This window comes from Moschus berezovskii, chromosome 17 (assembly GCF_049115385.1).
Source record: "Moschus berezovskii isolate FMDL1 chromosome 17, NW_MosBer_1.0, whole genome shotgun sequence".
Taxonomy (NCBI): Eukaryota; Metazoa; Chordata; class Mammalia; order Artiodactyla; family Moschidae; genus Moschus; species Moschus berezovskii.
Window position 1 is genome coordinate 28,703,238 of NC_142476.1, and position 25,881 is coordinate 28,729,118.

The 25,881-nt window shown below is 44.7% G+C and overlaps 1 long non-coding RNA gene across 9 annotated transcripts in view; it reads left to right on the forward strand.

Moving 5' to 3' along the window:
• Positions 1-25,881, forward strand: part of LOC129551311 (uncharacterized) — an 82,981-nt gene that overhangs the window by 9,895 nt on the left and 47,205 nt on the right. For 6 of the 9 annotated variants that reach the window (XR_016039590.1, XR_016039594.1, XR_016039595.1 and 3 more), the window contains 4 exons: positions 9,568-9,756; positions 10,881-14,591; positions 15,197-15,282; positions 20,942-21,044. This is a non-coding gene — a long non-coding RNA (uncharacterized LOC129551311). Of the gene's footprint in view, positions 1-9,567; positions 9,757-10,880; positions 14,592-15,196; positions 15,283-20,941; positions 21,185-21,298; positions 21,491-25,881 lie in introns of all 9 variants that reach the window. The other 3 variants (XR_016039593.1, XR_016039597.1, XR_016039591.1) reach the window with 2 other exon arrangements.

A 25,881-nucleotide genomic window follows, 5' to 3' on the forward strand; every position in this document is an offset into this window, starting at 1 on the left:
ATACCATAAAATGAAATTTCTGGGTTTTAGGAAGCAGGCAATTTACAAGTATTGCCAGGTAACCCTCTCCTCGCATGCAGAGATAACCATATCTAAGAATGTGGTTTGTTCATCTTTAACTCCATTCTACCTTTAGGTCTAGCACAATCTAAGCTCAATAAATGCCTGCTGAATTGCACGCTCCACCAAGATTTCATATAGAGATGACCCAGTCGATTTGCTATTTCTGAGGCCTCCCTTAGACGGGTTTTTGATCTAAAAGTTCATCCTGTTGAGTCTAATGTTCTCTCTCTGTCCCTCTGTGAGATCTCAGTTCCCCAGCCAGGGATCGAACCCGTGCCCTTGCCAGAGAAAGCATGAAGTCCTAATCGTTGGACCACCAGGGAATTAACGTCTCTCTCTTTACCCTTATACTTCGGTTCTTTTCTATTTTGAAGATCCAGGGAGAACAAACCTAATTCCAGTTTTGTGTGATCTGTGCAGCTTATATCGGACTGAAGATTGCTGCTCTACCGCTATTTCCATGCCCATTTAAAATTTTTCAGGGTTTTTGAATGAGATAACCTTTGTGAAAGTAGTCTGAGTTCTTTTCAAGGGTAGAATGTAATATGGTAACATGTCCCCAGTTTTTAAGGACAGGTTCATTTCCATCTTATGAACTCTATTTCATACCATTTAAAGTTTTAAATATGTAGTATTTTCATAGGGCTCAAAAATTTACAAAAGGTATGCACTGAAAAGTCTTGTTCCCATCCTTTTAGTTCCTGACACCTCTTTCCAGGTCCCCACATAACCACTTTAATTCATTTCGGGTAGCATTCCATAACTTCCTTATTTAAACACAGATACTTAAAGAAATTTTTGTGTTTCCTCACTCTGCCCCCCACCCCTATTCCTCACTTCTATTTACATTATATCTTTCTCTAAATTAATTTTTATTGGAGTATAGTTGCTTTACCATGTTGCATTAGTTTCTGTGGTATAGCAAAGTGAATCAGCTATATGTATACATATATTCCCTCTTTTTTGGATTTCCTTCCCATTTAGGTCCCTACTCACATTATATCTTGATATTTCTAAATGAAAACACATAGTGCTTCCCAATGATTACTTTTGACTTTTTCTATTAATAGAAATTTAAAACAGTATATGGAAAATTTAATCTTTCAAATAACCTCCATCAACACTCAACAATTATTGCTAACTTGCCAATTTTTAAACCTATTCTTCTTTTAAAATTTTTGTTGTAGAATCTTAAGCCATATCATATTTCTATTTTCATCTTTCTTATTTTTAATGGATATACAAATACTCTGATATAAAGATATATACCATAATTTATTTTATCAGTCCTTCATCAATGGATATATGTTTCCACAGTATAATTCTTTTTAATAAATGGAATTATATCTATCTATCTATATATATGTATATGTGTGTGTGTGCATGTTCAATTGCTCAGTCGTGTCTGACTCTTTGCGACCCCATGGACTGTAGCCTGCCAGGCTCCTCTGTCTATGGAATTTTCCAGGCAAGAATACTGGAGTGGGTTGCCATTTCCTACTTCAGGGGATCTTCCCGACCCAGAGATCAAACCCAAGTGTCCTGCCTCTCTTGCATTGGCAGGCAGATTCTTTACCACTGAGCTACCTGGGAAGCCTGTGTGTGTGTGTGTGTGTGTGTGTGTGTGTGTATGTATACACACAGATACAGATAAACACAAACATACACATGTAGTTTTCTATTTTTTATTATTTAAATTTTTCACATAAACAAATTCACTACTTAGAAAAGGAAAATGTCTACCAAACCATAGTTTCAATTTGGAGTTCATAAAATGGAGTCACTGCAGAACCTGAACAGCAACTGTGGAGCTTCTGATCTGCTCTTCTCAAAATGCTGTAGAATCTTTGATGCTAAGTACCTGCCCATATTAACACTCTTCTCACAATTTCATCATTAAGAAAGCTATGGGTTTCCTGAATTTTATCTTCTCTTTTTTCTCTGCAAGACCTTTCTCAACTCACCCAGACTTTGTCCAGTGTCTCAATCCCAGCACTACTGATGTATCAGACTGGATCCCCGTGCCCCTCCCCCCTCCCCGCCTTTTTTTTTTGCTTGGGGGACTGTCCTGTGCATGGCAGGATGTTTAGCATCATCCCTGGTCTCTACCTACTAGGTGCTAGTGACACTTTCCACCCTCCTCCATTCTGACAATCAAACATGTTCCCAAACATTGCCAAATGTCCTCTGGGGAGCAATTTCCTATTGCTTCAGACTTAGAGCAAATGGAGGAAAATTGGACAAGATGGCTAGCAGAAGACATGGAAACACTTCATGCTCTACTAGCTGATATCCAAGTATGAATCAAGCAAACTGAATTATGCTTCTGTTTCATTTTCCATTCAGAGCCAATTACTTGTTTATTTAATAAAAAGTTCTAACTTAATAGTTTGAACAAGGCTTGAGAATCTTAGTAGAAGCAGAAGGCTAATGAATGAATTTGCTAATTCCCCTTTCAAGCCAATGACCTTGGTTAATATTTCTTAGCAGTGACATGTCTTAAGTACTGTTTATTTTTTTACCTCTGAAAAGTCATATTTTGTGTATTTATTTTGTGATTTTAATGCTGTGTCTTCTATTAAATGTCTCAAAGTGAACTCTGGAGTTGTAACATTTTTCATATGTAACCTGAATTTATATCCAAGTCTTGATTAATTTCTGCACCAAAAGTTCTGTGTTTTGGTCTAGGTTGGCTCTCAAGGTGTGTCTTTAGTTTTAGAATTGGAAATTGATCTCAGATGAGAAAATGGAAGAGGAGTATGCAGTATCCTTTATCTTTCTTTTTGAGAAACAACTTGTCTGCTTTACAGAGGGAAGAATGGAACCAAACTTTCCCAACCTAGACTATAAACATGCTGTCAGGTGCTTGGGAACCTTAGCTATCCAGGTTTGTTCACGTTCCTACTCTTCTATGAGATTCTTGCACCTGCTAAGGCAGAATGGTCTATCTCATTCTCTTTGCTCTGACAGTGTTTTAAAACTCGGCCTAGGACTTTCCTGGTGGTACAGTGGATAGGAATCCATCTGCCAAACCAGGGGACGTGGGTTCAATCCCTGGTCTGGAAAGATCCCACATGCCACAGAGCAACCAAGCCTGAAAGCCACAACTACTGAAGCCCGAGTGCCTAGAATCTGTACTCTGAAACAAGAGAAGCCGCCCCAATGGGAAGCCTGCTCATTGCAACTAGAGAAAGTCGGTGTACAGCACCAAAGACCCAGTGCAGCCAAAACAAAAAAGAACCCTGCCTGACAACACGGTGAGGTATGGACACATGTTCCCTCTTTTTTTTAAAAGTGAAACTGTGTGACTTTATTTATTTACTTATTTAGTGTTTGGCAGTGCTTCAAGATTAGTAGTATCTCAGTTCCCCAATCAGAGACTGAACCTGGGTCACAGCAGTGAAAGCACTGAATCCTAATTACTAGATCACCAGGGAACTCTCCATACGGCCCCTCTTTTATTTATTTAAGAGTTTATGAGTTTTATATCAACACACACCTGAAGAATATGAGTGGGAATGGATCGTACAGATGAAAGCAATTAAAAACTGCAAGAGGCCAGATATAACAATATGGCACATGGCCCCTCCTCCATTTGACTGTGAGCAGCTTAAGAGCATGAACTCATTCATTTGTATCCCTGAAATCTCCAGTATCCATTATCGTACATGGCACGGGACCCTGCCAGGCTTCTCTGTCCATTTTTTCCAGGCAAGAATACTGGAGCAGGTTGCCAGTTCCTACTCCAGGGGATCTTTCCAACCCAGGAACCGAACTCACATCCCTTGCATTTCCTGCATTGGCAGGGAGATTCTTTTCTATGGTTCCACCTGAGAAGCATCTAATGAGTCTCTTATGTGCCAAATATTTTACACATAATCTTATCTGATATTTACTTTGCAAAGTCGGTATTCTTATACCCATTTTCCAGATGAATTAGAAAGCTGAAGCTCAAAGAGGTTAAGAAAATTACTCAAGGTCACCCAACTCAGAAGCAGGCATGCTAGAATACAAACTCAGAGGTCTGATTTCTACATATTTGTTCTTTCCATGTGTCATTTCACTGTGTGATGGAGGAGAATCTCTGGGGAAGCTCCTATGTGGAGTAAAAGCTTTAGTCAAAACATTCTTATTTTTTTCTCTAACAGGACATTCAAAACCTTGGTAGTGTCTTAGATTTCTCCTTTACAGGAGAGAATCCTTTCTGTTAGGGTTGGAAGGACATGTGTTTCCTGCCTAGAGAAGTAGTTTGTTCATAGTAAGACAGGGATTCATTGGAAGGGTCATCTGGGGGTGGTAAGAACTCTCTGGCATGTTGCAGCCTCATTTCCTCCCTGGCACTGCACAAGGAGGGTACAAGCGGTTTTGGAAGAGTGCCTCTGAGACAAAGCCTGTGGAAAAAGCTGGGGTGGGGAACATCAAAGCCCTAATGAGGCCTTTCCTTGCCTACTGCTCAGTGACTCCTTGAGCAATTCTTTTTGTAGTTTTTTCCTACTTTTTTGCTCCTGGTCTATCTTGCATAGAGTAACTATGTAACACTGTCCAAACTAAGACAATTTTGAAAGGAGAACAATATTAATAATAACTCTAGGATAACAGAATCTCCTGGGGAAACCAGTATGCAGGGTCTCTCTCTTTTTTGGCCATGCCACATGACTCGTGGGATCGTAGTTTCCCTGACCAGGAACCAACCTGCGTCCCCTGCATTGGAAGGCAGATTCTCAACCACTGGACCACCAGGGAAGTCCCCCTGGCCTCTCTGTTTTAGAAGTCTTATTTCCGTAACATTTCAGAAACCTTTCAGAGGTCAATGGCCTTGACATCCTTGAACACAGGGAACACATGTGTACAGGTGAGATAGGACATATCATAAGGCAGAAAAAATTATGGGGCCTTTTCCAATCTGCATAACCTTGGATAAGCCACTCAGCCTCACTGAACTCAGTTTCCTCATGTACATAACAGCAAATGGTATTCATCTCAGGGCAGCTTATATGGAATAAGTAAGAATATCATAGGTACTAAGTCTGCATACCAATCTCTTTCTCAGCTGGGCTGGCGACCCTTGTGGGTGTTGGGGTGGTGGTGGGAACCACTAAATATTTGGTTCCAAGGTCAGAGGATCTCTAGAAACCCTGAGAGAAGATCTGAGTTTCAGGTTCCTGTGATCTGAGGATTCTTGGCCCACTATAAATTAATGAAAGTGGGGCCCATTCATTTTTACTAGTTAAAGAATATCCATCTACCAGTCAGGAATAAGAAGGGGAAAAAAGAAGAGAAAAAAAAGCACTTCAAAACATACTTCCTGTACTGCCCTGGAAATGGGGCAGAGAAGGGCATGGGGGAGGATCTGACATGAGCCCACCCATGACAATGTGGAGAGAGGATGAGAGGTCATCTTGGTTGCTGTGTTCGCAGGTTCCATGTAAATAGGAACCGAATAAATATGAAGTGAAGCAAAGAGCTGAGATGTTAAGCTTAAGGCTGGAAACCACCTCAATTTTGGCCTTTTACCTGTTTTCTTGCCCCTGGCAATAGGCTTGCAATCTCCTGAATGGACAATGATCCCTCGGGCATCCAAGCTCAGTGAGCATTTCCCAAGGCTAATTAGCGTTTAGGAGAGACTTTTCCTGTTAAGACGGCCTCTGCCTTAGGCTTCCTTGCCCTGAGAGGAGGTCGGTACCTGCTTGCCTGAGACCTAGTAGGCTTAATTAGAAGGTAAGACTGTTGAGCTGATGCTTGCTTGGTCGGTACTGACTTCATTAGTCATGCTGGAACAGCTATAAGATAGGCCAGTGATGTCTATACCCTAAGACTAAGCTGAGGACACCTTGTAAATAGTGGTCATGAATTCCATCCAGAGAGACAAGGACACAACTGACTCTAGTTACTGGGTTTCTGAACAGCACACAGCACACAGCTGGGCCTGGGCTGGCGTGTGTTCTCATCTTCCCTACCTTTGAGCTACTTCTTGAGGCCTGGGGCTGTCTCTCTGTTTTCAGGAGCCCTCCAGGCTCCTCTGCTCTTTCAGTGCAATGAGTGGCAGATGTGCTCAACTGCTAGAAGGCACATGGCTGGGGTGCTATTTCTGCTTGGGCTGAACTCAGAAGTCCTAGAAAGAATGTTTGTGATACTACTTCTCTTCTGAGAATTCATAATGCTCTGCCTGGCTGTTCCTGACACTCATTCAGACGATAGGCTTGTGGACCATAGCATCCACAGGGGGCCAGGGAGGAAGGGTGATAGAAGTGGTGACACCAAAGCAGCTCTCTAGTGGCTGGTTCAGAGCAAACCACATCCTTGGCTGCTTTATTTATTTATTCATTTGTGCATTTATTTATTTTTTACTTATTTTTGGCCATGCCATGTGGCATGTGGGATCTTAGTTCCCCAACCAGGGATTGAACCCATGCACCATGCAGTGGAAGCACAGATTTTTAATTTTTTTTTTTAAGCAGGAGAAGGGATGATTTACTATTACTAGCAGCAAGTAAGGAAAACACCTTTCCGAAGTAGAGTCTCCTTGACAGCAAAACTGGGCAAGTTTTAAGCTAAAGGTACATGCATATTCATGAGGGGGCTTGAACAGAGAAGCATTTAACAGAGAATTGGGGCAAAGGGTGACATAGTCCAAGCTTTAGTTGACTGAAGTCAGGAGGGTCAACATCATCATTCCATCCTCCACACAGTGGGGGCCTTAGTTGTGGTCTCAGGACTCAGTGAAGCTCACGTTCTTGATGTCTCATTGCAGAAAGGATTCAGCGAAACAAAGTGATAGACAGGAAGTGGAGCTATTTAGAGAGAAACACTCTTCACAGACCGTGGGCCATCTCAGAAGGTGAGAGTGGCCAGAAGCGCAGATTCTTAACCACTGGGCCACTGGGGAAGTCCTGTGAATTCACTAAACAGCTGCACCTGGGAACTTCATGCACCTAAGAGAACAAATCAGACTTAACATTCCTGCTTTCATGGATTTTGTATTCTAGCAAGGGGGATACAGATAATAAATAATAAGCATATTAAATAGAGTGTTTAATGTTAGAAGATGTTAAATGCTATGAAAAAAGAAAAGAGCAGATCAAAGGAGACCAGAAGTGCCAGTGGGGAGGATACAGTGTTAGACAGGGAGGTCATTCTAGATGTCATTGAGAAAGAGATTTCAAAGACTTGAAGGAAGTGGTTAACTCAGCTCTTTTCTGAGGGAAGAGTGATCAAGGCAGAGGTAACTTCTAGAGGAAAGGTGCAAAGATGGGAAGATGTCTGGCCTGTTCAAGGAGCCACAAGGAAGCCAGAGTAGCTGGAGGGGAAAGAGCTAAGATGAAGGCTTAGTGAGGAAGTGAGGAGTGTGGGGGAGGCGCTGAAACAGTAGGGCCTTGGAAGCCACCGTGAAGACCTTGGTTTCCACTTTAAATGAGATTGGAAGTCACTTTCAGGGTTTTTGAGAAGTGGCATGATCCGACATTCAACAGGATCGTTCTGGAAAGATGGCGGCAGCAGGGGAGACATACTTCTGGGACATTTCTGAATCTCCCTGTGACAGCAGATGGAGAAACGAGAATGGAAACGAAAAACCCAGGGACAACATTTAGCTCAAAATGAGTTGACAAGGCATCTTCACAAAAAAGAAATGGACAGAAACACAACAGCAAGAGCTGTAAGATCTGCATGGTGTCAGCTTCTCCGTGTCGTGGTATCAGACAGGCAAATTTGAGCAGATCATTCTGCAGGCAGGTGACTGTGGGGCCTGAGGTCAGGTCCCGGGGCTGGAGCACACCAGTCTCTCTGAACTTTTGAAACTGCCCATTGCAGGCTCCCTTCCTGGACACAGTGCTATTTGAGGAGAAATTGCTGGGGGTGGATTCAAAATATAACAAACCAGGACAAAAGAGATGCAGAAAGAAGCAAAAAGTAATGACGATGACAAGGATTTGAGAGAACGTGACAAATATTGCAGATTGGCAAAAAGAAATAAATTATATCATATATAATTTATATATTAATATATATATAATTATATATAACTATTAATATTATGTATTAATTAATGGGAGTATTGAAGAAGAAAACCAAAGCAAGGAAACAAAAACTAAACACTGTAACTTGAGAAAATTTGCCTAAATTTCAAAAAGAAAAGAAAGAGATTTTAACTATATATTGGAAGAACATATAAAGTGCTAGAGAACAAACATGTATTAGTAAAACTTTTAGATTGGAAAGAAAGTGAGATGAGCATGTTACTTATAAGAGGAAGAAAATTTGTTTACCATCATAAGAGAAAGAAAATTTGTTTATCATTGTCACAGCAATGCTTTACGCCAGGATCAAATGGAGTACCATTTTTACGTTACTCAAGGAAGTAAAGATGAACTGAGGATTTTATTTATTTAAGGTTGGGACTTCTTTAAAAATAATATATTTATTTGGATGCTTACATGGGATCTTGCAGCATCCAGGATCTTTTTTGTTTTTTTTTTTCCTTAGTTGCAGCAGTGTGAACTCTTAGTTGCGGCATGTGGGATAGAACCCACTGCTTTGGGAGGATGGTGTCTTAACTACTGGACTGCCAGGGAAGTCCTGAACTGAGGATTTTAAATCCAGCAAAATTTACCTGTAAAGTAGAAACAGCCCTGAAAAATTTATCAACAAGTGAGAGCTCAAGGAATATTGTTGTAAAAAATGTGCTTTGGACAAGCTGAACAACTTAGGAATAATTAGTATAAAGACTATTGTGAAAGTCGCTCAGTCATGTCTGACTCTTTGTGACCACATGGACTATAGTCCATGGAATTCTCCAGGCCAGAATACCGGAGTGGGTAACCGTTCCCTTCTCCAGGGGATCTTCCCAACCCAGGGATCAAACCCAGGTCTGCATTGCAGGCGGATTCTTTACCAGCTGAACCACTAGGGAAGTCCATAAGGACTGTTGGTAAATATTAAATATATGGCTCCTTGTAGAATTAGATTAAATGAGAGTTGGCAGTAGGGCATAGCGTATGTAATAACAGCAATATGCTCTGACAATGTAAATTTAGTATAACCATTAACAGATAAAGAATAGGAATGGCATAAACAATCTGAAGGGCTGGGGTGGAAAAAATATTCTTACAAAGGAAAATAAGTCCTTTCTACCAGTTCTCAGGAATGCCTCCTGCCCTAGCCAGTCTATTTTCATCTACAAAGGCTCCTGACTGAAAGGAGCTTTGCAGTGAAGTTCAAACAGCCACCCACTCACATTTTTCTAGCCCACAGGCTGTTTCCCTGCCCAATAAACAGCATCCCATGTCACTGCAGGCCTATCTGTGGCGCTAACAATATCCTGAAGACAAGGCGGTTCAGGAGTTCACATTTTTATGAAGGTCCTCTTTTGCCACCTGTGTTCTTTTTGGACTGGCTTAACATTCCCCAGCCCTGGAGAACAGGCTGCAAGGGAATCGAGCCAGACTGACTGAAAGCTAGAGGTCCTTGCTCTTGTTGTTCTCTTTAATCTGTGTCTGTAATCCCCAGGAATCCGGCCGTGGCGTGTGCCTTCTCACCGTTTCCTGGGTCCTCAGCGACTTCCTGGCACGGACAGACTCGGGGTCCCCAGGAGTACCACCTCCCCGGCCCTCCCGCTGCCCTCCGCCTTGCCTTTCTTTCTTTCGGGCCCCTGGAGCTTGAGCCTGATGTGCAAACACACACAATCTGTCTCTTTATGTAAGTTTCCTGGTCCCTGAGCTGGGTGACTCAGCACGGGGTGGTGCCTCACACTTTCCCAGCCCGGGGCAGCATGCTAGCAAGTTGTCTTGGAACACAGGCCTGCCGATGGGGGCCAGCCCAGCAGCCTTCCTCCCCAATGCATCTGCTGAGCCCGTGAAATCCGTGGGAACCACCTGAGGGCTTAGCGCACCGACCCATGGGGGTGGAATTCTCCATCTCCCTGCCCACTTCCTGTTTCTTCCTCTCTCACCTTTGGCAGAGGGTCATGGGAGCTTTACATTTGGTTCTCCTCTGCCCTGAGGCTGCCACTTTTTGGGTCCCGGCTAAGAGCTGAATGTTTGTGTCCCTCCAAAATTTGTATGGTGAAACCCTAACCTCCCCCACCCCTAGAGGGATAGTGTTAGGTGTGCCTTTGAGAGGTGATTAGTTTGCTTACTTATTTACCGGCTGCACTGGGTCCTCCTTGTGGTGTGTTGACTCTTGGTCCGGCAGGCAGGTTTTCTCTAATTGTGAGGCACAGGGGCTTGTCCAGTTGTGGCATGCATGCTTGTCTTGTGGAACACTGGCTCTAGAGCACATAGGCTCAGTAGCTGCAACGTGCGGGCTTCTCTACTTGTGGAGCGTGGGCTTAGTTGCTCCACGGAATGTGGGATCTTGAAATTCCCTGGTTGCTCAGTTGGTAAAGAGTCTGTATGCAGATGGGGGATCTTCACTCCCCAGCCAGGGATGCAACCCACATCCCCTGCACGGGAAGGCGGATTCCAGGGAAGTCCTGGGAGGTGGTTACTTTAGTCCCCCTCTCTCTGCCATGTGAGGACGCAGTAAGCAGGTGGCCATCTGAGAACCAGGAAGAGGGTCCTAACCAGAACCCCACCAGGCTGGCACCCTGATCTTGGACTTCTAGCCTCCAGAACTGTGAGATTAATTTCTGTTTCACCCACAGAGTGTCTGTGGTATTTTGTTACAGCAGCCCAGCAGCCTGAGCCGTTGATCCTAGGGACCGGAGTGAGCCCTCATGTCTGGGTTCTACCAAAGCTCAAGCAGGGAGCAAATTGGAGCAGGAGGATACACCCTTGGTGTGGCTTGCCAGGACCCACACTCACTCTCTCCTCTGTCCCCAGGGCCCAAGCACAAAGGAAATCTACTAAAAACACTGGTCATAGATAGGACAGACTTTGGCTGGTTCCGTTAGGGGAAGCACACTGACTGAAACCGCCCACCCTGGCCAGGCACCATAGTAACCACCTGCATGAGTTGTTTTCCGACAGGAGATCCTGGTAAGGAACACGGAACTAAAAAGTCACCACCAACCGAAGAGTTCGGGAAACATCAAAAGGAGACACCACATGTCCAACCACCTCCCAGAATCCTTCTCGCTGGCATCCATCTTGGCTGCACAAGGCGTGCACCAACAGGAAGGACTCTGAGTCAGAATGATTGGCTAAAGGCAACCGGAAGCTAATCCCATCACCATAAAACACAAGACTGCAAGCCATGTGGCAGAAAGTTCTCCTGGGTTCCCTTACCCTGCTGCTCTCCTCCCAGGCACCCTTTCCCAATAAAATCTCTTGCTTTGTCAACACATGTGTCTCCTCAGACAATTCATTTCTGAGTGTTAGACAAAGCCCAGTTTCAGGCCCTGGAAGGGGTCCGCCTTCCTGCAACAGTTCTGTTCTTGGGTTTGGTTCTCCCTCATTTTCCTCTTCTGTAGGCGTATTATTGAGTTTCCTTTCCTTTCCAGGACAGGGACAGGTGCTGGCATCCTGCTGGTTGCTGGACTAGGAGCCAGAGACCTCAGATCTAGTACAGGTCTTGTCACTAATCAGGTACTCACAGTTAAGCAGCTTGCTTTTTCCCTTTGTGCCCCAGGCATGTATCTGAGTAACACCTGCCTTAGAACTGTTCAGTTCAGTTCAGTTCAGTCGCTCAGTCGTGTCCGACTCTCCGCAACCCCATGAACTGTTACTCGGTCATTAATAAAAACTGTGTGCTGGCTCCTCCAGGGCTGCAATATGGTGCTTAACCAGACAGCTTCAATTGCTGCCCTCCTGGAGCATGCATTCCAGAGTGAGGAGGCAACAGAAGAAATAGGTAAATAAGACAATTACTGATAGTGACAGCTGCTCTGGGGGCGATTCAGAGGATGAGGAAACAGCCCCTGGGAGGATATGATATTATTCCAAAGCCGCCACCTCCAAACTGAGAAGGGGCGAGCCCTGAAACCTGGGAAGAGCATTCCGGGTAGATCTCTGAGCTAATAAAAGTAAAAATGCTCTATGAACTATATAGTGCAACGCAGTCATCAAGTTTAATAGGAGTTAAATTGTCTTCAGCCTCTGTGGCTTTGCCACGCATTCCTTGATCAGAGCCTGGAGCTGGCATCACTGGCCAGTGTCTGGAAGGCAGCGTAAGGACAATGAAAGCCGCAGGGTGTGGTGGGAAGAAGGGTGGATGAGTTCTGCTCTCTCTGAGGACGTGATGATCCAGCCTCTCTAGGCAGACCCATTTCCTCCCAGTGTTTCGGGTCTTTGTCACCTGCCTGCAACATTCTACTGGCATTTATGGAGCACCGGTTGAGAGACAGGGACTCTCCCCTCCTCTGAGAGGAACTCAGGCCTTGGGAAGGCCCCCTCTCCCAGCCTGTCCACGTGTGGGTCCATGTTGCCTGCTATCCATTTGTTTGTTATTTTGCTGTCTGGCTATATCCCTTTGGGGAGCCAGTGGGGATCCAAGCATGCCTCGACTGTGAACTGAGGCCGTTTACCACCCAGAGGGGCCACTCAAGGGCTGGAATGTTTCCACATGTCTTCTTGGACAAATATCCAGGGGCCTGTGGAGCGGTCATGCAGTGTATCTACCTTAGGAAACTCCAGCAGCAAAGTTCTCCAGTTGACCGAGTGAGCAGCCTCAGCTCAAGGGACATAGAAGGGCCGCTACTTCATGTCCCCTCAGAGCCAGGGTCGCTGGACAGAGCCACAATGCTGGAGTCCCTGCCTGTTAAGCCTGCAGCCTATTCTGCTATCTCATGTTCCATCCTTTGGTGCTAACATTCTCTAGCTGTGTGACTTTAGGAACATGGTAGTTTTCAAACTTCAACAGGCATCAGAAATCTCTGAGAGCTTGTGGAAGCACAGCTCCTTGAAGCTGCTTAATCAGTAGCTCTTTGAGTTAGGGGTGCAGGAGTTTTTGTTTTTAACTGGCATTGATGAGTGATTCTGACTGCATGTAAACCACAGCTGGGGAAACCTGGCTGTTTAAAGTCATGATTCAGTTCACACCTCCCTTACAGGACTGATGGTTCCTCAGGGAGCCCTGAAGCCAGGCTGCCGGGCAGGGTTCCTGGAGGCACTATGAGAAAAAATGCCTCCTCCAAGGTGGCCCGAAGCTTCCCAGAGTGTGGGGCCCAGGGTGTGTGCTCAGTAATGCTGACTGTGTGGATGAAGACTTGAGACTTGGAGAGGTGGAAAGGGCAGTTGGGGGTGGGCTGTTAATTACATTTGTGCTGCCAGAATGCAAGTTCTAGAAAAGTAGGGGCTTATTCTTAATTATTCCCAGGGCCTGATCCATAAAATGCTAGATGAATTAATGACACCACCCACTTCTCTCTCCCTTGGGAAAGACAGAATGTCTGAAAGCCCAGTGAAATAGACCTACCGTGTCTGAAAACATTCCCTAATTCCTCAAATATCTGGTTTAAATGGACTCAAACAGGGTCAACGTTGTGTGATTAAAAAATAAACTCAGGTTAGGACATCAAGGTATTTTCTGACACCCACTGACAGGCAAACACATCAGCTGGATATAGTAAAGTGAGTCATGCAATTTCAATTGTAATGAGAAGGGTGGAATAATTGATTTCCCTTTCTTCCCCTTAAATATCAGGGCCAGAGCAGTTAACCCATCAGGAAAAGTTACTAAATAACAAACTTCATTATAAGCAAAGATAAAACGTATCAAACTCATATTGGAAAACCATTTCAGACCCACCAGGTGGGCAAGTATACAACCTGACAATAGTGAGTGTTGGCTAGGATGCAGCAGAATAAAAACACTGCTGCTGCTGCTGCTAAGTCACTTCAGTCGTGTCCAACTCTGTGCGACCCCATAGACGGCAGCCCACCAGGCTCTCCCGTCCCTGGGATTCTCAAGGCAAGAACACTGGAGTGGGTTGCCATAAAAACGCTAGTTGACTGCAAATGGTCAAGCACTTATGAGAGAGAACTGGACAACCTCAAGCAAAGTTGCAAACGTGCCTGTGTGTTTCATGACTCAGCATTCCCACTTCTGGGCAGTTACTCAGTTCTTTCCTCCCCCCAAATTTCTCTTTATGTCTTTCATCACTGTGCAATCTAGAAATCACTTTTTAAGTGAGGAGAAAAACGGTTTCTTCCTCTATTTATACTCACTAAAAGAGAAACCTGGAGCCAGGTTTCCTAACTCCAAAATGCTAATAAATAAATAAATAAGTAAAAGAAGTTCACATTTACATTTCACCGAACGCTCAGTTTGATGGGACCAGGACGGTGGACTCACCTCTGCTCTCAGCTGCGTGTTGTACATGCAATCACCCACTCCCCTGAAATCTGTAGGGCATGGGTTGCATCACAATCAGGCTAGACCTCTCTTTGCTCATGACTGTTACCGTGAGCTGTCCTTTATGTGCCTGCTCAGTTGTGTTGACTCTGTGACCCTGTGGTCTGTAGTCTGCCGGGCTGCTCCATCCGTGGGATTCTCCAGGCAAGAATACTGGAGTGGGGTGTCATGTCCTCCTCCAAGGGATCTTCCCAACCCAGGGATTGAGCCCATGTCCCTTGCATCTCCTGCATTGGCAGGTAGGTCCTTTACCACTAGTGACACTTGGAAGCCTGAGTTGTCCTTTAAGATATGCTATGCTTGGGAGGAGTCCAGCCCTGACCATTGGATATGCATTTATAGTTCTACTATAAATTTTTATTTATTTCCTGGTGAGAACTCCTTAATCTATATTCAAGTTAGTGTACTTAGTTAATGTATGTGGGCAGGGGCTTGGTCCGCATCCAAATAGATGCAGAAGAGAATGAACCCTGAAATCTCAACTCATCAGCAACATCGGTTATTACCTATTATGTGTTCATCAGACATTATGTATGGTATTGAGTGTTTCTTTTCTTACTGTTATAAATGTGCAGCCCATGTCTTTTGAAAGGCTGTTGAAAGGTAAATGCATTTCCTGTCACCATTATCCAAGACTTTGATTCCATATAATTAAAAGGGACTTAGTACAGAGCAGTGGTAACTTAACTTTCATGGGAAGATGAGGAAAGAACAGAGGGGAAATTAACATGTAAAGAGATACTCCATTCTTACACAGGTTTCCAAGTGCTTCTGATGCTGTTGGACCGTAGTTTGAGACTGCACATCCCCATCTGGACCCTATTAAAATGTATCTCTTGATCAGTCACAGGAGGAGCCTGGGAGGAGAGAGTTCATGTCAAGGGAGAGGAGAAGTCAAGACAAGTTGACCTCAAAGGTACCACGGAAAAGGTAAGGGGCTCCAAGACAATCATCAGGTCTCTTTCTACTCAGAGAGCCTGGGCTTCAGAGATAAAAGGCTGCTTTTCCAACGAGGAAGCCACGGTGAATAAACAGATCTCTTTCCTTGGCTGCCAGAACAAGCACAGCTAGATAACAGTTCGTAGTCTCCCAAACTAAACATCCATCATACCTGTGACTTGCAGTATCGATTTGTGTTCTAAATCAGTTCTACCTTCAATGTTGAAAATCCCCAAAGATCTAAACCAGAGGTTAAGGGTGGCGGGGGTGGGGTGGGGGTGGGGAGGTGGGCGCGGGGAGGGGATTTCTCATTTTCCTCCAAAGACAGCTTTTCCCAAACTGTATTCTGAAGAATATTTGTGATCAAGTCACGCCATGACAAAAGCATTTCATAGTCAAATGAAACAACAGAATGCTGAAAGTCATATCCTCTTCTCAGAGATCCACAGTAACGTGTCTGAGAAGTCTTGTGGCCAAGAAATCAACTTTAGATATTTTTTCTTTTTAATTGGAGTATAATTGCTTTCTGGAGAAAGGAATGGCTACCCACTCCAGTATTCTTGCCTGGAGAATCCCATGGACAGAGGAGAGCCTGGCGACTAAGCCAAGTCATGACTAAGCAAGTCAAACACAATTGCTTTACAATATCGTATTAGTTTCTGCTGTACAGCAAAATGAACTAGCTATGTACATACATATATCCCCTTCCTCCTAAGCCTTCCTCCCACCCCACCTCCCCAGTAAGTTAAGATTGTTAAGCTCAGTATTTGGAAATAGGACCAAAGAACATTTTTGCTTATAACACCAGTACTGTAGCACATATTTAGAGAAGCACTGCTTTTGAATACCTTCTTTCTTCAAAGGGAGGAATCTTGTTTTGTTTGTGATGGAAACTTCATGTAGGCATGCAAGAACAAGCTGATACACACACAGACACACACAGAAACACCCTAAGCTGCCTCCAGCCTCAATCCCCAGATAGGCAGAAGAGGAAGTATCTGAAATGACCCTTTCTGTTCTCTTCCCCTCCAGATGTGAAGCTGGCCTGAGGTATGACAGTAATTGCTGCCTGGGTGGGACACAGGGGCTGCTCTTTTTTTGGGGGGAGGGGGACTGCTGCTCTTTAATGAGGTAATTAGGATGGGTGGAGGAGGAGGAAGCTCTGGGAATAAGTGATAGGCAGCCAGGAAAGCGCTGGCCTAGGGAACACCAAGTGGAATTTTCCTCTGGAAATCCTTTTGAACTAAGTGGATTTGACTGTTGCACCCCTGGTTGCCTAGATCCCACGGCTAAGTGATTTTGTCTTCATTTTCCAGTAATGATTAACACTGCTGCAGTTTGGGGACAGTTTATTCAACTGCGGTGATGGAAACAAGGAGAAAGCCCTTCCTCAAACCCCTCGGCAAAATCTGGTTTCCACTTCTGACTGATGGTGGGAAGAGGAAAGACACTGTGTTTGGAAGGACTGTCAGAATCAAGTACTCCTGAAATCTTAAATACTTCTCAGTGTCTCATATTCTTTTTAACAAAGCACCCATCTGGGGCTCGTGGATGATGTTTTCATTAATCATCCCAGTAAAACTCCACAAGGAGATGGTGCTTTTAGATTAGGAAGCATGGACTGACAGCCCCAGATCTTTTAGGGGCAGAAACAGGGAAGAAAGTGGTCTCTTGTCTCCTATTTTGAAGGAGATCTCTGATGCCACCTGGCAAGCTGTCCAGGTCCCACATTTCACTTTGAATAAACAGTGGGCTGTAATAACTAAGTGGGATCACAGAGTCACGGCTTTAGGATAAGATGAAATGGCACTTATACCATGCCTGCAAGGCAGGGGAGCACTGTACTGCCTCCCCCCGGCAACCAACCAACTCTAAAACGCATGGCTCTGTTTTGTGATTTTTAAAAGTTTGTTTACAAAAGCTTTTCTCTTTCCTCCCCCTCTCTCTCCTTCCCTCTCCTCCCTTTCTTCCTCCCCTGCTTCCTTCCTTTCAATGAAAAGAGGAAAGGATAACAAAATATTGCTCATTTGGGAGAGGTAACAATAGAAAGCCAGAAAAAACTGCATTTGGATCCGCCTTGCAATGCAGGGTACGTGGGTTCGATCCCTGGTTGGGGACCTAAGATCCCACGTGCCACGGAGCACTTGAACCTGCACGCTGCAATACTGAGACTGCATGCCACAACCAAAGAGTCTGTGCACGGCAGTGAGTACCTCGAGTGCTGCAACTAAGATCTGACACAGCCAAATAAACAAATAAATAATTTTTAAAAAAGAATCTGCATCTGGGAGTAGGGGAAGAGCTTCCTCTTCCATGACAGAGTGGAAGCCTGCTGCTGCTGCTGCTAAGTCACTTCAGTCGTGTCCGACTCTGTGTGACCCCATAGACGGAAGCCCACCAGGCTCCCCCGTCCCTGGGATTCTCCAGGCAAGAACACAGGAGCGGGCTACCATTTCCTTCTCCAATGTGTGAAAGTGAAAAGTGAAAGTGAAGTCACTCAGTCGTGTCCGACCCTTAGCGACCCCACGGACTGCAGCCTACCAGGCTCCTCCATCCATGGGATTTTCTAGGCAATAGTACTGGAGTGGCTTGCCATTGCCTTCTCCAGAGTGGAAGCCTCGAATGTCAAAATAAGGAGGGACTTGGGGATTGTCCTGACTCATCTTCTCAAAGAAGATGGACCCAAAGTTTGATCTCTTGCACAGGACTGTTCATCACAGCACTGCCGCTTTCTCTGCTCCAGGCTGGAAGCAGGGTGGGCAGAGCTTCTTAGGCAATGTCATGAGTTCTGCTGCAGCTCTCTCTGCAGCAGGGGTGACGTGACACTTTTGGAACCTCTGAGCCAGAGCATCCTCTGGATTGTGCTGAGACTTGGTCAGCTTGGGCGGACAGGGTGGTTGAGGTAAGGAAGTGATGCGTTGTTGTTGTCGCAGCTGTTGAGTTGCTTAATCGTGTCCGACTCTTGTGACCCCACAGTCTGTAGCCTGCCAGGCTCCTCTGTCCATGGGATTTCCCAGGCAAGAGTACTGGAGTGGGTTGCCATTTCCTTCTCCAGGGGATCGTCCCAACCCAGGGATCAAATTCACGTCTCCTGCAGTGGCAGGTAGGTTCTTTGCCACTGAGCCACCAGGGAAGCCAAGGATGAGATAACCAGCCAGCAAAGAAAGGCTCCTTATCCTAAAAACCAAAGATATTGAAAACATGCTTGATGCATTTCTAAGCACTCAGCCAAAGTTAGTTTGCCAAAATCACAATGTTTAAGGCTTCTATGATGGAGTAAGAGGGACACAGAGCAAGGTGTGGAATACCCCAGGCTCAGGGAAACCCACCAGAACTCTTACATCATCTGAAACCCCTGTGTAATCCCATCTTTAATGAGGTGATAGCTGAGTTTAAATGCTGGGCCTCTCAGCTATGCTGTGAAAAGCAGTCTCCTACAAAAGATGACCACCATGTAATTCGAGTTCTGTAGCTAAAATAAACCCTACCTAGCTGAATCCTCCTTCAAGGGGGACTTTTCCTGTTCACAGTTTCATGTCATTCAATGCTATGAAACCACTGGTACAGAACATGGCAGTGTTTGTTCTAGATCCTTTATTCCTTATTCTTGTGACAGATAGATATTCTGTTATGTGAGCTTTTTTATGGTTGGCAATATTATCAAGTATCAGTGATTTGTTAACCACATTCCTAAAGTTAATATGCAATGACAGAAACTGTTAATTATACCTGTGACTACAGTCATAAAAATCATTTTTAAGGCAGAATATAGAGATTAAGCGATGAAGAGGCAGGGACGATAAGAGCAAGGAAAAGGGAAGAGATAGAGTTTTGCAGGTGACAGAGGGTGGTAGTGGTGGGGTCTCTAATACCTTGGCCAAGCCCTAATATAATCATGAATGTTGTTTTCTCTGAATCTGAAGTAATAATGTGATGTATGAACAAGAGTTAAAAAGCATGGGAAAAGTGCATTTCAAAGAGTAGGGGTATTAGTATGAGGTTTACAGCCTCAAATGAATTCCTATAATGGAACTGACTCACAATGAATACTACACAACTTGACATGCTCCTCGGTTACAGCCACAAAGAAAGGGGCCATCAGTAAAGGAACCTAAGACTGCTAAGGACATACAGGCTACCAAATGTTAGGGCTGGGAGGACTCTGGAGGTCATCTAGTCCTTTCTCCTGCCTTATAGTTCTCAGACAATGAGTCAGCTGGTGGAAGGCGGGGAAGAGTGAGGAAACTTCTGTCTCTGATTTTGTCCTAAATATCTCAGAAATGAGAATGACGTCTTGGCCACCAAGATGCTATCAATCTGTTCTAGTATTTAGTTTTAAAGGAACATAGTGCATGGATAAGAGTGACTCATATTATTGAAGGCACATAATGGTGTATCTGGCACCATGTTGAGGATATGCAATGCATCCTACCCCGTTCAGTACTCACACCAGCCCTAATAAGGCAGGTACTTTGTTATACAGATCAAGAGATCAACATATACAAAGAGTGAATAACTTACTCTAGATCTAGCAAGTGGCCAAGCTAGAGTTCAGAACCAAGTTTGCCTGATTTTACCCTTCAAACTTGTAACAGTCCTATTTGACTCCCCATTGGCAAGAAAGTCTCACTGCTATGATATGATTCTCTTTATATGCTGAAAAACTGGTTTTGATGGATGGGTCAAAAGACATTTCCCTTACAAGTAATAAGAGGTTCATTATTAGGGTTGCCAGATTTAGCAAATAAAAACATAGAATGTCTGATAAATTTGAATTTCTGATAGAAAATGTTTTAGTTTAAATATTTTTAGTGTGTGTCCCAAATATTACAATGGAACAGACTTCACGCTAAAAGACTATTCTTTGTTTATTTGAAATTCAAATTTACTGGGCATCCAGTGTCTTATCTGGCCTCCTTATTCATAATGAACAAGACCAAGTTGGTGAGTTTAGTCTCTCTGTGGGCCACTTCATGCTGCTGTCTTCCATGGCTGACCCCCTTCTACTGGGAACCTCTTCATCCAAGGCTTCTATAAAGCCCTTCAGTCCTATAGTCCCTTGGTATCTACGTTTTTGTTGTTTAATTGCTAAGTAGGGTCCAACTCTTTTGTGACCCCATGGACTCCAGCCCACTGGGCTCCTCTGTTCATGGGATTCTCCAGGCAAGAATACTGGAGTGGGTTGCCATGCCCTCCTCCGGGGATCTTCCCAACCCAGGGATCAAATCCGTGTCTCCTACATTGGGAGGTAGATTCTTTACCACTGAGCCACCAGGGAAGCCCTGTCTATGTACGTCATAGACTAATTTATTAATTTTTACATGTTTTTATTATTAAATGGTTACAGAAGAATATATGTAATCATCCTAGTTAACAATCACTGAGTCAAAGATTATAAGGCCTATTCAGTATTGTAAGATATGGCCAATTGTTTTCCAACATGGTGGTATAAAAATTATTCTTCCACACTGGTATACTAGTTCCCTGTGTTTAGTAACTGCACTGCACATGGGATATTGTCGGACTTTTTAACTTTTGCCTTTATAGTGGGTGTGACGTGCCCTCTCACTGTGATTTCAATTTCCATTTCCCTGATTTCTAATGAGGTTGAGCATCTTTTCACAAATTCATTGTGTCTTCTTTTCTTCAGAGTTTTGCACTGCAACTATGTGCTGGGGTCTAAAAGTCCATTGTTTCATGGAAAAGACTTGGAGATAGTAACTCAGGGGAAGATCAAACAGAGAAGACTCCAGGTACGGAGTGCATATTGGCCCTCTGGGAGCAGAATAAGGAGACTGTGCTTTGCACATGGCACTACCTAAAGGCCTGGAAACGCTGCGGTTGCTCCACCAGCACTTGGCTCCTCCCCACTGGCAGCCCAGTGTTGGAGAAGGTATTTCCAAGCCACACAGACCTGGATTTAAACTCTGCTTCCTCGCTATGTGACAGAGAGTTGCTTTCTTCCTTTGAGTCTCAGTTTTCTTATCTATAAAAACATGCCTTGCAGGGTTATTCCAGGGTTAAACAAGACAGGAAGTGGAAAGGACTCTCAGATAGGGCCTCAACCCATGATGCCTTCTACCAGGCTTCTTTAAGAACCAACCAGAAGAAAAACATCTCAAGACAACCAATATCCTGTTCCAAAGAATTAGAACAGATTACCAGGAATTTTGCACCTAAGATCTTATTTGTGGCAAAGGTAAGCCTAGGGTTCTTCTTACAATCAAGAGATTGAGTGGATTTTGGAGACAATCTGACCTGATGACTCCTTTCCAGGCATTACTGGGAGTAGATCACTGGAGAGCTGAGTGTTGGCCATCATTCCAAGGCGTCTCCAGAGGGAGATTCCACTCAGTGCCCGACTCGGTGTCTCATAGTCTCTATAGTTCAGAGTTCTTCCCAATGTCTTACTTAAAATCTCTCCTGCTTCAGCATAAATTGTTCTGTCTTCTCAGAGTGAGGAAGCCCTGCCATGAGACAGATGGCTTGAACTACAAAGCAAGTCTGCCAGCTGCTTCACTGGCCTGATTCACAAGTTACTATTATGGAATGGGCTTCCCTCGTAGCTTAGTGGTAAAGAACCCGCCTGCCAATGAGGGAGACACAGGTTCGATCTCTGGGTCAAGAAGATTCTCTGGGGAAGGAATTGGCAACCCCCTCCTGGGGAAATCCCATGGACAGAGTAGCCTGGTGGGCTACAGTCCATGGGGTGGCATTGAGTCAGACATGACTTAGTGACTCTGCACACACCCATATTATGGAATGTTGGGCCTAGGCTGCACCACTTAATTCACATGAGAAAACCAAGGCCCAGAGAGGTCTGTTGCCTGGCTATGATACTATAGCTAGTAAGGGGCAAGAGCTGGGTTTCAACTCCAGTTTTCGGAATCACAAATTCCCCGTCGCCAAGGGTCTTTTTATTGGGTGTGTGTCCAAAGGTGACCCAGAATCCTTGGGCCATCTGAGGACCAAGTTCAGACATTGTAGTCCAGGAGTCAGGAGACCCCAGTCCCAATCCTGGTCCTCTTCAGAACTGCTCCTCTGGAGAATGTAGTGACAAAACAGCTTTTGTTTATGTGCTTTTGAGGCATACTAAGTGTTACCAGTGAAGCAGGAATATCCTTTGGAGGCTAGAATTCTGCACTGGAAGATATATATATGTGCGCCACGCCAAGTCACTCCATTCATGTCTGACTCTTTGTGACCACATGGACTGTAGCCCACCAGGCTCCTCTGTCCATGAGATTCTCCAAGCAAGATACTAGAGTGAATTGCCATGCCCTCCTCCAAGGGATCTTACTGACTCAGGGATCAAACCCTAGTCTCTCATGTCTCTTGCACTGGCAGGCAGGTTCTTTACCATTAGAGCCACCTGGGAAGCCCATATATACACACACACACATATTCACATACAGTTCTTTTAATGGAGAGATTTATTGTAACTTTCATCCAACTTTAAAAAAGGAGTCCAGGACCTTAAAAAAGGCCAAGTAATGCATTCATTTATCACTCATTCAGCAAATGTTTTTCAAGTGCCTACTGTGTGTGAGATACCCTACTAGGCCCAGAGAATATAGTAGAAGTACAATAGATGTTAGCCCCACCTCATGGCACCTGCATTCTAGTGAGGGGGCAAATGATAAATAATAAGCAAATAGTAACATGAAATACCATCAAATAGGTTCAGAACTACTGGTCCAGCTAGACTTTGCCTTCCTCTCTGGACTCAAATATGCAGTTTTCCTCTGCTAAGAAAGCCAAACCCCACTGGAAACAGACTCAGTTTAACTTCTCAGTTGCAATTTGAAGGTATGTAGTATAAGTCCCTAAGTCTCCTGACCCTGCTCCATGTAAACAGGGTTGTCTTGTGCAGTCAGGCAGATTAGATTAACCCTTCTTTCCTCTCTGCCCCCCAGGCAGGCAGCATAATTTCAGATCTCTAGAAATGAAAGGCAAGTCTGTTTGGCCAGGATCAGCAATGCACTTTCCCCTTGCAGAATCTCCCTGCTGATTACAACTGCCGCTTGTGCAAGACCAAATGATCTGAAAGCCCCAGAAAGACAAACCACCAAGAAGCTTTGGTGAATGTTTAAAATTTGTGGATCCTCATAATAAGGATAGTGTTCAGAATTTTATCTAAGATCAGCTTTTTACGCAACTGCTGAGTGGGTTTTTCATATGTGCACCTCTACGGTTTAATAATGTGAGTGAGTTGGACTTCCCCGGTGGTCCAGTGGTTAAGATTTTGGGTTTCCGCTGCAGGTGGCACGGGTGCTATCCCGGTCGGGGAAATTCCTCGTGCTGCGCAGTGCAGCCAAAAAGAAAAAAAAAATATGCAAGTGTGCCAGTTCCCACCCCACCCCCACCCCCTGCCCCGCCTCCATTTCCAATCAGGGACAAACTCAGAATTGTTGCTATTTTTGATCTGGTGTTTCCCTAAATTCAGCTTTGAGGGTTGGCAGTAGAAAGAAGGAATGACCTGTTGAAAGTGACATAACTCAAAGGCAAAGCTGTAGTCTGACTCTAGGACACCTGATTTCTGGGTCTCTTCTCTCCAGGCACTAGATTAGATCCAAAGGCCTTGCTGAGATTACACATGCATGCGCACACAATTATTATCGGAATGCTGTGCGGCTCCGTTGATTAGAATGTTTAGTCCTTACTAATTCTAGGGACAGCATCACACCGCCAGCTGAAAGGCCAGTTCTAGTTTAAAGAAAAACAGACTCTGTCAATGAAACTGAAGTGCATGGTTGTTACAGTTTGAAAACACAAATAAATGAAAATATAAAAAGAGGCTGGGGAAGGTCATGGATATCCATCACTTGAAGGGTGAATAAGAAAAGATTAATGACGATGTACAATGCAAATTACCAGGTCAGGATGGGAAATCCTGCTGGTTGTCCAAAAGGGGTGAGAATTGGTTTGAACTCCATTGATGGCTTCTCCCTTCCTTTACCTTTCTTCCCACCTCCATCCTCCACTCCACGTCTCCCTGCCATCCATTCATATCTTGGATCTGGTGGGGAAATGGCAGTCCCTCTTCCTGAGTCTCTCTGGGGACGGGCTTCAAGTCATGGTATTACTAACCTTGGAAATCACCCTCCTTAATCCTTTGGTGAAAGCATGAGAGAGTGTCAGAAAAGAAAATATGCCTCAACTAGAGAGAAAGTCAGGCTTCCTGCCCAAGGAGCTACTGGTTATTTCTGGAGAACCAGGCCTAGGATTTATGCCCATTGCTAAGGTGTCGTGAAGCAGACTGAAATAATTACATACCGTGTTCTCCCATCTCTTAAATCCATGCAACACTGGTTCTTGGACTTGGGGGTGTGTGTGCGTGTGTGTCTGTGTGCGTGTGTGTGGTGGGGTGGGGGGGGTTGACGGGGAGGGCCCGAAAGGTGTGTGTGTGTGGACTATGGGGTGGCGGCGGGGAGCCTGAAAGATAAACTGAACAGGGACTCTTTTTCATTGTATTGTGACTCGGCCAATTCCCAGATTTAAGGTCAGGCTCATTATCCATTATGCCTCCAATTCATTTCTCCTGGGAAATGCCATCTGTTGGGGGTACTTATTTCTGGGCAGCATAAATGCTACTAGTTTGGTTTTGGTGTAGCTGCTTCTTGGCATGCCTCCTGCTAGTCTTGTCCCAGGTGGCAGGGAACAAGGGTAGGGCTCAGGCATTTGCCGTCATCCAGTTCACCTCTTTTTGTATGTTCTGCCTATTTTCTCAGCTTGCTGTAAACACCCCTCATCCTGTTGACGCCACACATACACAGCAACACCCTCCCTTAGTTTTCAAGCCACAACACGATTTAAATACCTCTGTGAATTCTGTATCAAGTGTACTAAGGCTCAACATTTGCCTGGAGTAAATAAGGAAGTGCTGTTAGGACATTCTTTCCTTAGGATCTTATTTATGTCTTAAGCTAGACCAGCACCTTTTGTTATTACAGCTGCTCCTCACAGCGGTGCCCACAGGCTTGCCTTTCTGACTCCTTATTTTGAATGCATTGTTGGTTGACATTCACCCCTAGAAGAAATCTCTACCTTTTCTCTAGTTGGTAGGATAAATTCACATGCCAGTTTAGGCTGGTTCACCTGTTCAGTACTAAGTGACCTGAATGGGGCTGCCTTCTCAGCACCTCACTGGTCCCAGTGCATAGACACACTCCACTCAGGAAGGCAGTCCTGACATGGGAACTTGGGAATTCCTGGAAGATTTCGGGAGTGATGAGCACAGTTCGACAGAGAAGCAGGATGCATATGCTGGCTTCAAACTCTGGAGACAAGTTCCTGTTCAGCACCCAGGGAAGCTGGTTTTCTGGCTAAAGTCTTATCAGTTTAGTTCAGTTTAGTCGCTCAGTCGTGTCTGACTCTTTGTGACCCCATGAATCACAGCACGCCAGGCCTCCCTGTCCATCACCAACTCCTGGAGTTCACCCAAACTCATGTCCATCGAGTTGGTGATGCCATCCAGCCATCTCATTCTCTGTCGTCCCTGTCTCCTCCCGCCCCCAATCCCTCCCAGCATCAGAGTCTCTTCCAGTGAGTCAACTCATTGCATGAGGTGGCCAAAGTATTGGAGTTTCA